We start from the raw sequence: 10,077 nt of genomic DNA on the forward strand, positions 1-10,077 counted from the left end.
GAATCCACTAGGGGTGTTATTATTATTATTTAAATGTATTATTTGATCAATGATAAAGTTGCTCTAAGCAAAGTATGGTAAAATAATAAAATATTCTTCTCTGTTTGAGTTTGGATCTTTTTATTTCTGTCTTAATTTATATAAATTTAATAATTCAAAGCACTGGAACTAAAAGCATTCTCACTGTGCAGTTCAAAATATACAATGGAAAAAAAACCAAAATCCATTGGTCCAAAACTAAAAAGGAAAAAGTGGATCACCATGGATTTTCTTTTAAAGTATGCGATAGCAAAAGTACACTGTGTGCAGAGTTTAACATGTGATAAACAGGTTAATACACAAAAAAGAGTACTTACACACATGACGATCACATATTTTTGTCATGTGGTTCTCACCATTCTAATCATTGCCCCTCTAAATCTATCCATTTCCTACTAGTTTTTTAACTGCAAATAAAAGCTTTCAATGTTAACAACCTGATTTCCTTAATTTCACCAACTGGTTTCTTCACCTGGGTGTAGCATGTATCAATAACACATTTCAAGGTCATAAATTATTGTTTTATGAAGTGCTGTGTACAAAACAGTCCAAATAAGGAATATTGCTCGTCTTATGCCATATGCTTAAATAGTAGAATTACAATTGGGGATTAAATGATTTGGAAATCCTTTGTTTCTACTTTTCTACTTTTGGAAGCAAAAATCCTGTATTTTGAGGAAAAATAAACCTTGCCTCAAGTTATTAATTGAATATTTTCAGCAAATGTGTCTAATTTCTTTTAAAACAAATGCAGGTTTATTTTTATAAAACTAAAAAAGAACTGTTAGTCTAAACATATAGTTCTTATAGTTCATGCATTTGTATGACTTAAAAATATTCTGAACTCTTCATTTTTATGTATGATAAACAGAATTAGGTTGATCCTTCTTTAAATAGTATTTATTCAATTATTTAGTAGTAAAGTGCAAAAATTAAAAAAAAAAATTGGGACTACTTGTGATCCTTTCATATACACCATCTCTATAAATAGTGGAATTCATCATTTGAATATAATTAAACCTTTTCAGTTAAAAATTATTTTGATCCTTTTTGTCTATGAAACATCAGTACAATAATTACTATTGTTAGAAACCGGAATCTATAATTTTGAAACAGATATTTTCATATTGAAAGTTTATTATGAAATAAAATATAATTCGGATGCCACTTTACTTTTGACTATTATCAGCATTATAAAATAGAAATTACATATAGATCCAGGCTTTTCTTGTTTTTCTTTCTCCTCTCTATCTTCATAATATCTACAGTGCTGAAGCATCCTTACATCAAATTCAGTTCCTTGAAAACTCTACAGTGCACAAGATTCTTAAAGAAAAGAAAAACTTTAAAAACAAATTATATGATATAAAATATTCAAAAGTACAAGATTTAAATGTTAACTGTTTTTTGAAATTGTGTATATACATACTTACCCTCAGCTTCAGTGTGGAAAGCAAAAGTAGAAACAAATCATATTTATATAGCCTGGCATGACATTTGATATGCACTTTTATACTGAAGTGGTAACATAATACATACTGATATCACTTGAGTTTTTTGTCTATTTACTATTGAGATGCCTGGTAAATCTGAATAGCCATATGAATTCCTTCCTTCCTTTTCAGTAATTGAAAAACTCATTTAGTAGAAGACAATTTCCTATCTTGTACCTATGTGTACAATTATAAATAAACAGGGAGCTTGGCAGAGCTCAGTGGCAGTGCTGTGCTCTTCCATGCTGAAGGATCTGGGTTTGATTCCCTGGTTTGTGTCAGCCAGGACTGGAGATGCTGTGGAAGCAGTGTTCACAGCTCCTGGGGTGGGAATGGAAGGAAGTTGCAATCATTATGCAATGGTAACACCTAGTGGCTGAATTTAGGGCCCAAGACTGTAGGGTTTCAGAAGACATTCTGATGCATGGCCCCCAGCTGAAGACTGCAATGACTGGATTAAATTTTGTTGGGCGGGGACACAAAATATTTCTTTTATTTATTTAAAATTCTCATAAACAGGCTTTCTAGTTAAAAAAAATAAAGCAGTGTACATCAGAATAAAAATATAGTATATCAAACTCACTAAACCAAAATAAAATACAATACATAAAACACACTATAACAGTATTTAGAAAATAAACACACAAACATATTCAATCATACAAATCCACCCAACCAAATCTAACATCACAAATCATCAAATTCCTCCAAAGGCTTAATAACAGTCATTCTCCTAACAGCATCAACCTCCCCAGCCCTCAGATCAGTTATCATCAGGGAAAAGCCATGTCTTTAGCGTTTTACATTAAGTTCAATAATTTATTTCTTATTGGATATTCATTAGCAGCTTATTTCAGTGTAAATGCTGGAAGGGAAAACGCTCTTATCTAATATGTGATCCATGTGTTGTTTTATGCAGCAGAACTTTAAGAAGTATACCTGACTAGATTGTAGGTTTCTATTTGGAAAATATTACTCTAACTTATCTTAAACATAGCCTGGGCTCATCCCTCTCAACAATTTAAAAATTAATACTGAGATTTTAAATTGGACCCAAGCTTCAACTGAAGCCAATGTAAACTATTAAGCATCTTTCTGACTCATGTTCTCTTAGGACATCCCCAGATGCAATAAATTAAATAAAGGAGACTGCCCATAGTACAAAATAACAAAAATAGGAAAATAGGGCACAGAGAATCTCAAATGTCCTTCAGGTTTAGATTCAAAGGAGATTTTATTTATATTTGTCCAGATGTATCAATAGATATTCCAAATTCATAAAGGGTTACACGATCCCTCAACACAGACCATATTTTGTACAATAAACTGTGTTGGGAGGGACCCAAAATCTAAATAAAGAGATAAATAGGCAATATCAGTAATAAGGACAATGCAATGCAAATAAACACATCATGACAATATAAAGAAATATACAAGGATATTCTTGCCATGATCTTGTGAGTATATAAATGTAGAACAATAGACAAACTCTGATAATAAAAAATAAATATGCATAAAGTCAGATATGTGCAACATAAATCTGACTTTATAGTCTGTTTATTCTACAAAACACGGTCAATGTCAGGGCCTGTATAACCCTTTATAAATCTGGAATATCTATTGATACATCTGGACTATTATAAATAAAATCTCCTTTGAATCTAAAATTGAAGGGCATTTGAGATTCTTTCTGCTGTTTTTTCCTATTTTGGTCTCTTAGGACATCCCAACACCATTCTGGCAGCCATATTTTGAGCAATTTGTAAACTGCATATGAGTCATTGGGGTAATCCCATCAAAAGCTCATTGCAATAGTCTAGATGCGACATGACCAATAAATATATCACCAATTTAAAATGTTTACTTCTAAAAAAGACTGATGCTTCCTAGCATTCCTAACTAGCTGAACACCAATTGAATTGTCCTGGCCACTTGCATTCCACTTTCAAACCTAGAATCAAAAAACATTCCCAACTTTTTTCCCCTTAACTGAAAATATTCTAGCCACATCAACTTCAGCACATAAAGGTAATACCTCAAAATTCTTCCTTCCTATTCTTAAAATCTGTGGGAGTAATTTTCAAAAGGATTTACACAATTAAAACTGGGTTTTACACATGTAGATGCACTTTACACACTTAAGTGGGCATTTGAGAACTGCTACAATATTTGTCATTGAATTGTCAATAGGTTTTTCCCATGTGAAGTGCACTTAACGCGGGTAAATGACTTTTGAAAATTACTAGTTAGTATGTTACATTTAGCTGCATAATTCCTTTGAAAATTCACCTGGGCACACATAAATGAGCTTTTGAAAATTGCTAAGATAGTATGTTACATTTATGCACATAACTCTTTTGAAGCTTACCTTCTTTGTTTTAGTTGAGTTTAAAACTAGCTTATTCTGTTTAAGCCAATGTACAATGGTCATCATTTTACAATTAAACTCTTGAACGGCTCCTTCCACATCTCTTTCCAAAGGTTTGACCAACTATATGTCATTGGTATATAAATATCTATAAATGATTGAATAACTCTTTCCAATGGTTGTAAAAAAATATGTTAAACAGTAGCAGTTAAGGGGGAGATTCATGCAGGATACTTCAATTATTTCCAAAATCGCCTTAACAGGGGGAAGATTGCCTGGAGAGGAGCGCCGAGGATCATCTTTGCAGTGCTATTGTTGCCTTTCTCTCCTCCTTGAACACGTCCAGCTGAATTCATCGATGGGAACAACTGGGACCTTTAAAAACAGTGGTCCTGCAATGTGCTGCTTCCGTGAGCCAAATGGACTTGCCCCTGTGGCAGGTTTTGCCCCACAGAAATTTTCCTTTGCTTCTTTTGCTATTAAATGGGAAGGAGGAGAAAAGGTAAGATGTTTCCTTGTACATCACCGCCTGCTCAAGGCCCTAGGGACCAACATGTACAGTAATGTATTGGCATCTCTAGTGATATGAATTTGGAGGCTTCTGTTTCATCTGGTGTTTTGCTGAGTCCAGGCCCAAGCCTGCCATCTCCCTTCCTTGTTGCTTCAGAACATGAAACCATGAGAACACCAATTTCTAGTTGGAATTCTCTTGGAGTTTCAGTGAGGAATGAAAGGAAAGACTTGCAAGTCATTTCTGGATTATTAGGAGAGACACTTGATTACTGCTCATTGGGAACAACCATGCCCCTTCAAGCTCATTTAGCCCAAGAAGATCAAAACACTGAACCACCCAAAGGGATGCTGATTTGAATGTTTTGGGAAGTTTTAATTTATCTTCTGTAAGAACTCCCCTTCCCTCTGTCTTATCGTTCCCTGATGAGGTGTTCGATGCTAATGAGCCTGATAATGTGTCTTTATTAGATATTTTATTTGGTTACAAAAGGGGTTAAAACTATGTGAAATTCTGTATTTCAGTTAGGTAAAATTACTCAAGACACTAACGTAAATCTTCAAAAGCATGATATATGATTCGATGACATTGAGAACTCCTCTCTTGCTCTTAAAACACGTTTCCTCTTTACAGACCTCAAGTACAGCACATATTAAAGATAGTTTGTTATTACATAGTCACATGGAGGCAATTGAAAATCAATTAAGGGATTATTAATTTTCCTATGTCTACATTATTAGCGCCATTAGAATTGTAGAAGTCCTTAAAGAAATTTCTAAGAGGAGCCCTTTGCTGTCAAAAATGTACTATTTACCTAAGTCTAAGAGTTTTCCTGTTGAGGTTGAGGGAGGGATGAATCTTTTCTCAAGAGAGCCTGGGACTTTCAGACTTTCTTGAGTCTTTGATTGATGATGTCTCTCCCTATTTAGAGCTACCCTACTGGTTATGTTTTGTAGGGAAAGAAAAAGATACTGTATTTCAGAGGTATTTTAAGAACAAGAATCTCGGATGTTATGTGGACAGAGCATGCACTTATTTCCTGATGTCTCTGGGAAGACCCAATGCTGTAGGAAGTGATTTCTGCAAATGGGGAATACTAGTGTTATATCAATGGGTGCATCCCTTTTTTCTGAAATTTCCATGTAAATGTGTGATATCAGAAAAACAGAATTGTGTTTACCAATCCTTTTCATTTGTAAACTTTTTAGAGAGTCAAGTGACAGGACAATCAACATTTAGTAGACTAAGAGGTGAATTTATGCGCCCTGGCACGCGCTGAGGTTCTCTGCTGCATAATTTTACTTCCATTATGGATGATGAGTAAGTTAAAAAATGAAAGGATCGAGCCATTTCTGACATGCTTAAAGAGTCTGGGGTAACCGGGGGCAGTGAAGGCTATCAAACCAGGGCGGTTCGAGGACCTATTTGTTAACCGGGCAAACTGGTGCCTGAATTGGTAAATTGGGAATAGCATAGACATGTGCCCCTTTTAAAATCCTCTAATTTACTTGGTAGAAGCAGGATTTGCACACACATGTGCGTGCCCTCTTAAAATTTGACGCGCATGTGTGCGCTGCCAAACTATTTAATAATATGCGAGCATATGTTATAAAATAGCCTCGGCCCTGGGCATGGGCCAACATATGCACACAAATATGTGCCCGCACACTTGTTTGAAAGGTACCATCCCTCTATATAAATTCTCCTCTGTTTCCTTATTTTATCCTCGTATTTGAGATTTAAATGTTCCCCCACTTATTATTTATGGGGACTTGAATCACTGTATATTTTTATATGTTTTTAACATAATATTTGATTAGAATATTCTTTTGGTTTGTAATATGAGATAAATTAATAAAGTGAAAAAAATCACCTTAACCAATAGCGATAAGATCTATACATCAAAAACCGCCTAAACCATTGTAAAATCTTCCCCTGAATACACATATCCCTACATCTTTGTAATACATGATCCACCAAATCAAAAGTCGAGGATATGTCAAAAATTACCAAAACAATTCCTCCTCATCCCTACACAAAATGTTCATGGATAGTTGTGAATGGCACCAGATCCCAGCCCTGGATCTATTTAAGCTAGATGTTCAAATAAGCAGGAGAAAAATGCTAGATAAAAAAAAAATAGGGTTTTAAAATACTAAAGGGAGTGAAAAAAAGAAAATATAGGTCAGAAATCCTTCTGAAACTTGGTAACCATATCAGCTTTATGGCTGCCATTAGGCAAACTGGCTCATGAAATCTTTTATTCATTAAAAATAATTCAGGCACCCACTAAATCCTATTAAATTTAACAGAAAGAGTCTAGGATGGCTAAATGTCTATTTGAAATTAATGGAGATAATTTTCAAAAGGATTTGTGTGTGTAATTTCAAAAGCCCATTTATGCAAGCAAGTAAAGCCTTTTGACAATTAGGCCCTATGGAGTGAATTTTCAAAGGAGTTATGAGCATAAAAGTAGAAAGTTTCAAAAACCCACTTGCACATGTAAAGTAAATTTACGTGCTTAAATACTTTTGAAAATTACCCCCAATAACTTCATTAATGTTTTTTTTCAAGTTGAGTTTTCATTGGTTCTGCAACTATGCTGGCTTTTCTAAAACAGAACTTATGTGGTTTCAAAGGTTTGTGTATAGCTTCATCTTTGGTAAACTCTTATGGTGGTTCAATGCAAGGTATCACAACCTGCAAAATGTAAGAGGCCAAAATGGTTTTTCAGTTCAAGTAGGCATGTACCTGATGTCACTGTTTCCATCTAGGTAATACAGAACAAAAAAAATCTATGAAAATTAAGGGCCAGATTTTAAAACCTATGCGCGGGCGTAGATTTGTTTGCGCAACCCGGTGCAAACAAATCTACGCCCGATTTTATAACATGCCTGCGCTGCCGCACGCATGTTATAAAATCTGGGGTCGGCGCGTGCAAGGGGGTGCACACATGTGCACCTGGTGCACGCCGAGCCCGAGGGGAGCCCCGATGATTTTCCCCGTTCCCTCCAAGGCCGCTCCAAAATCGGAGCGGCCTTGGATGGAACTTTTTTTTGGTCCCCCCTTCCCCTATCTAACCCACCCTCAGCCCTACCTAAATCCCCCCTTCCTACCTTATTTTATTTCTTACGCCTGCCCGAAGCAGGCGTATCTTGTGCGTGAACCTCTGGCATGGCGGCATGAAGGAGGCCTCGGGACCGCCCCTGGACCCACCCCCGGACCGCCGTTATGTCCCCGGACCGCCCCCCTGACCCCAGGGCCCGTCCCCTGACCGCCATCATGCCCCCGGACGTGCCCCCTTCCCGCCTCTTTTTTGTAGCCCCGGGTCATACGCACAGCCCGGGGCTTGCGCACGCTGCCGAGCCTATTCAAAATAGGCTCGGCACATGCAGGGGCAGATTTTCTCAGGCTACGCGCGTATGTTACGTGCGTAGCCTTTGAAAATCTGCCCCTAAGTGTTTTCAAAATGAGTTATTTAGTAGGCTGTAAAACAAGTTTATACATATGGAAATCTGTTGCCTTTCACGACTTGTGGGAGAACCCCCCATTCACTCCAATGCTGCAAATGCCAGGCCTTCTCTCACTTTATGGCGGGATGTCGTCATCACTGCCGGGACAGCAGGATGCTGCTGGCATCTCCTAGGATATGTGCATGCCAACGTTCAGACTTTTAAAGGGCCCATGGCGGGAAAACCCCTGAGGCACTGTTAGATGACGTCTCCGTCTTCTTCCTATCTAAGGCCAGCCCTGACGCTCTCCCTCTGTGTCTCAGCATCAGGTCCACCAATGTCTGTGTAACCCTTTGTTGGGGGGGTTGTTGGTTCCCCTAGAGCCATAAAAGTATTTTTTAGTTGGGGTGCCTCGTGGCATCCTTCCCCTTCTTCCAGCACCTTCCAGGGAGTAAGATCTTTCTGTGGTGGAAGAGGAAATCCTCTGTGGCCCAACTGATAGAGTGTGCCTCCTGATGTGTGCGTGTCTTTCTGGAGAGGTGATCTCTTCAAGGACACACAGGTTGGACTCAGACTGGGTGTTCATATCACATTTACTGATTATTTCCAAAACGTCAGTCATTGTCCCATAAACATTTAACAAATGAAACTGTTCAGGTGGACTATTTACACAGTGGCTCTGCTGGGATGCTGGTATCCATCTCGTCAGCTCCTGGGAGGGAGCTCACCACTGCCTACTCATCTGTGCAACAGCCCAATAGATTAGGAATCCTAAGGGGGAGCCCCATGCCACAAAAAACTTCTACCTGATTCCAAAGTTCAGTCTGATGCCCACAGCCTATGCCCTGATCCCTTTGGGGTCGAGATCCTATTAGGAATTTCCCAAGGCTTGATGTACCTCTCTGAGAGAGAAGCCTTGCAGTTCAGCTCACAGCTCTCTATCTGCTTCACCAGGTTGTGCAGAGGGGTTGGATGAAACCTCCACATGAACAAAAAGGGGAAACATTGTACATATCCAAAATATGTCACACTGAGTAGTGCTGTCTATGGATGTGAATCGTGTCCTCGATCGTCTTAACGATCGATTTCGGCTGGGAGGGGGAGGGAATCGTATTGTTGCCGTTTGGGGGGTAAAATATCGTGAAAAATCGTGAAAAATCGTGAAAAATCTAAAAATCTAAAAATCGCAAAACTGGCACATTAAAACCCCCTAAAACCCACCCCCGACCCTTTAAATTAAATCCCCCACCCTCCCGAACCCCCCCCAAATGAGTTAAATAACCTGCGGGTCCAGCGGCGGTCCGGAACGGCAGCGGTCCGGAACGGGCTCCTGCTCCTGAATCTTGTTGTCTTCAGCCGGCGCCATTTTCCAAAATGGCGCCGAAAAATGGCGGCAGCCATAGACGAACACGATTGGACGGCAGGAGGTCCTTCCGGACCCCCGCTGGACTTTTGGCAAGTCTCGTGGGGGTCAGGAGGCCCCCCACAAGCTGGCCAAAAGTTCCTGGAGGTCCAGCGGGGGTCAGGGAGCGATTTCCCGCCGCGAATCGTTTTCGTACGGAAAATGGCGCCGGCAGGAGATCGACTGCAGGAGGTCGTTCAGCGAGGGTTCCGGCGCCTCGCTGAAAATGGCGCCGGCTGAAGACAACAAGATTCAGGAGCAGGAGCCCGTTCCGGACCGCTGCCGTTCCGGACCGCCGCTGGACCCGCAGGTTATTTAACTCATTTGGGGGGGGGGTTCGGGAGGGTGGGGGATTTAATTTAAAGGGTCGGGGGTGGGTTTTAGGGGGTTTTAGTGTGCCGGCTCACGATTCTAACGATTTATAACGATAAATCGTTAGAATCTCTATTGTATTGTGTTCCATAACGGTTTAAGACAATATTAAAATTATCGGACGATAATTTTAATCGTCCTAAAACGATTCACATCCCTAGTGCTGTCACTGGTCTTGCTTCCTCTAGGGAGTGGAGGTAATGTTGACAGGTCCAGCCCCTGATCTCAGGATTGGAGTGAGTTGTTCCTTTCCCAAGACACAAGGTGTTCCCCAGAATAAGAAAAACTTATCAAAAAAACCTGACCAAAATCCACAAAAACCTTTACTCTCTACAAAAGGGAGGAAGACCCTCTCAGACAGGGAGTGTACTGAGAGGGAATCTTCTTCTGAGCACAAAAAAAAGGCCAAGCTGTGTTTGTATGCCCAACTCAGCAGGGAG

This window comes from Rhinatrema bivittatum, chromosome 7 (assembly GCF_901001135.1).
Source record: "Rhinatrema bivittatum chromosome 7, aRhiBiv1.1, whole genome shotgun sequence".
Classification (NCBI taxonomy): Eukaryota; Metazoa; Chordata; class Amphibia; order Gymnophiona; family Rhinatrematidae; genus Rhinatrema; species Rhinatrema bivittatum.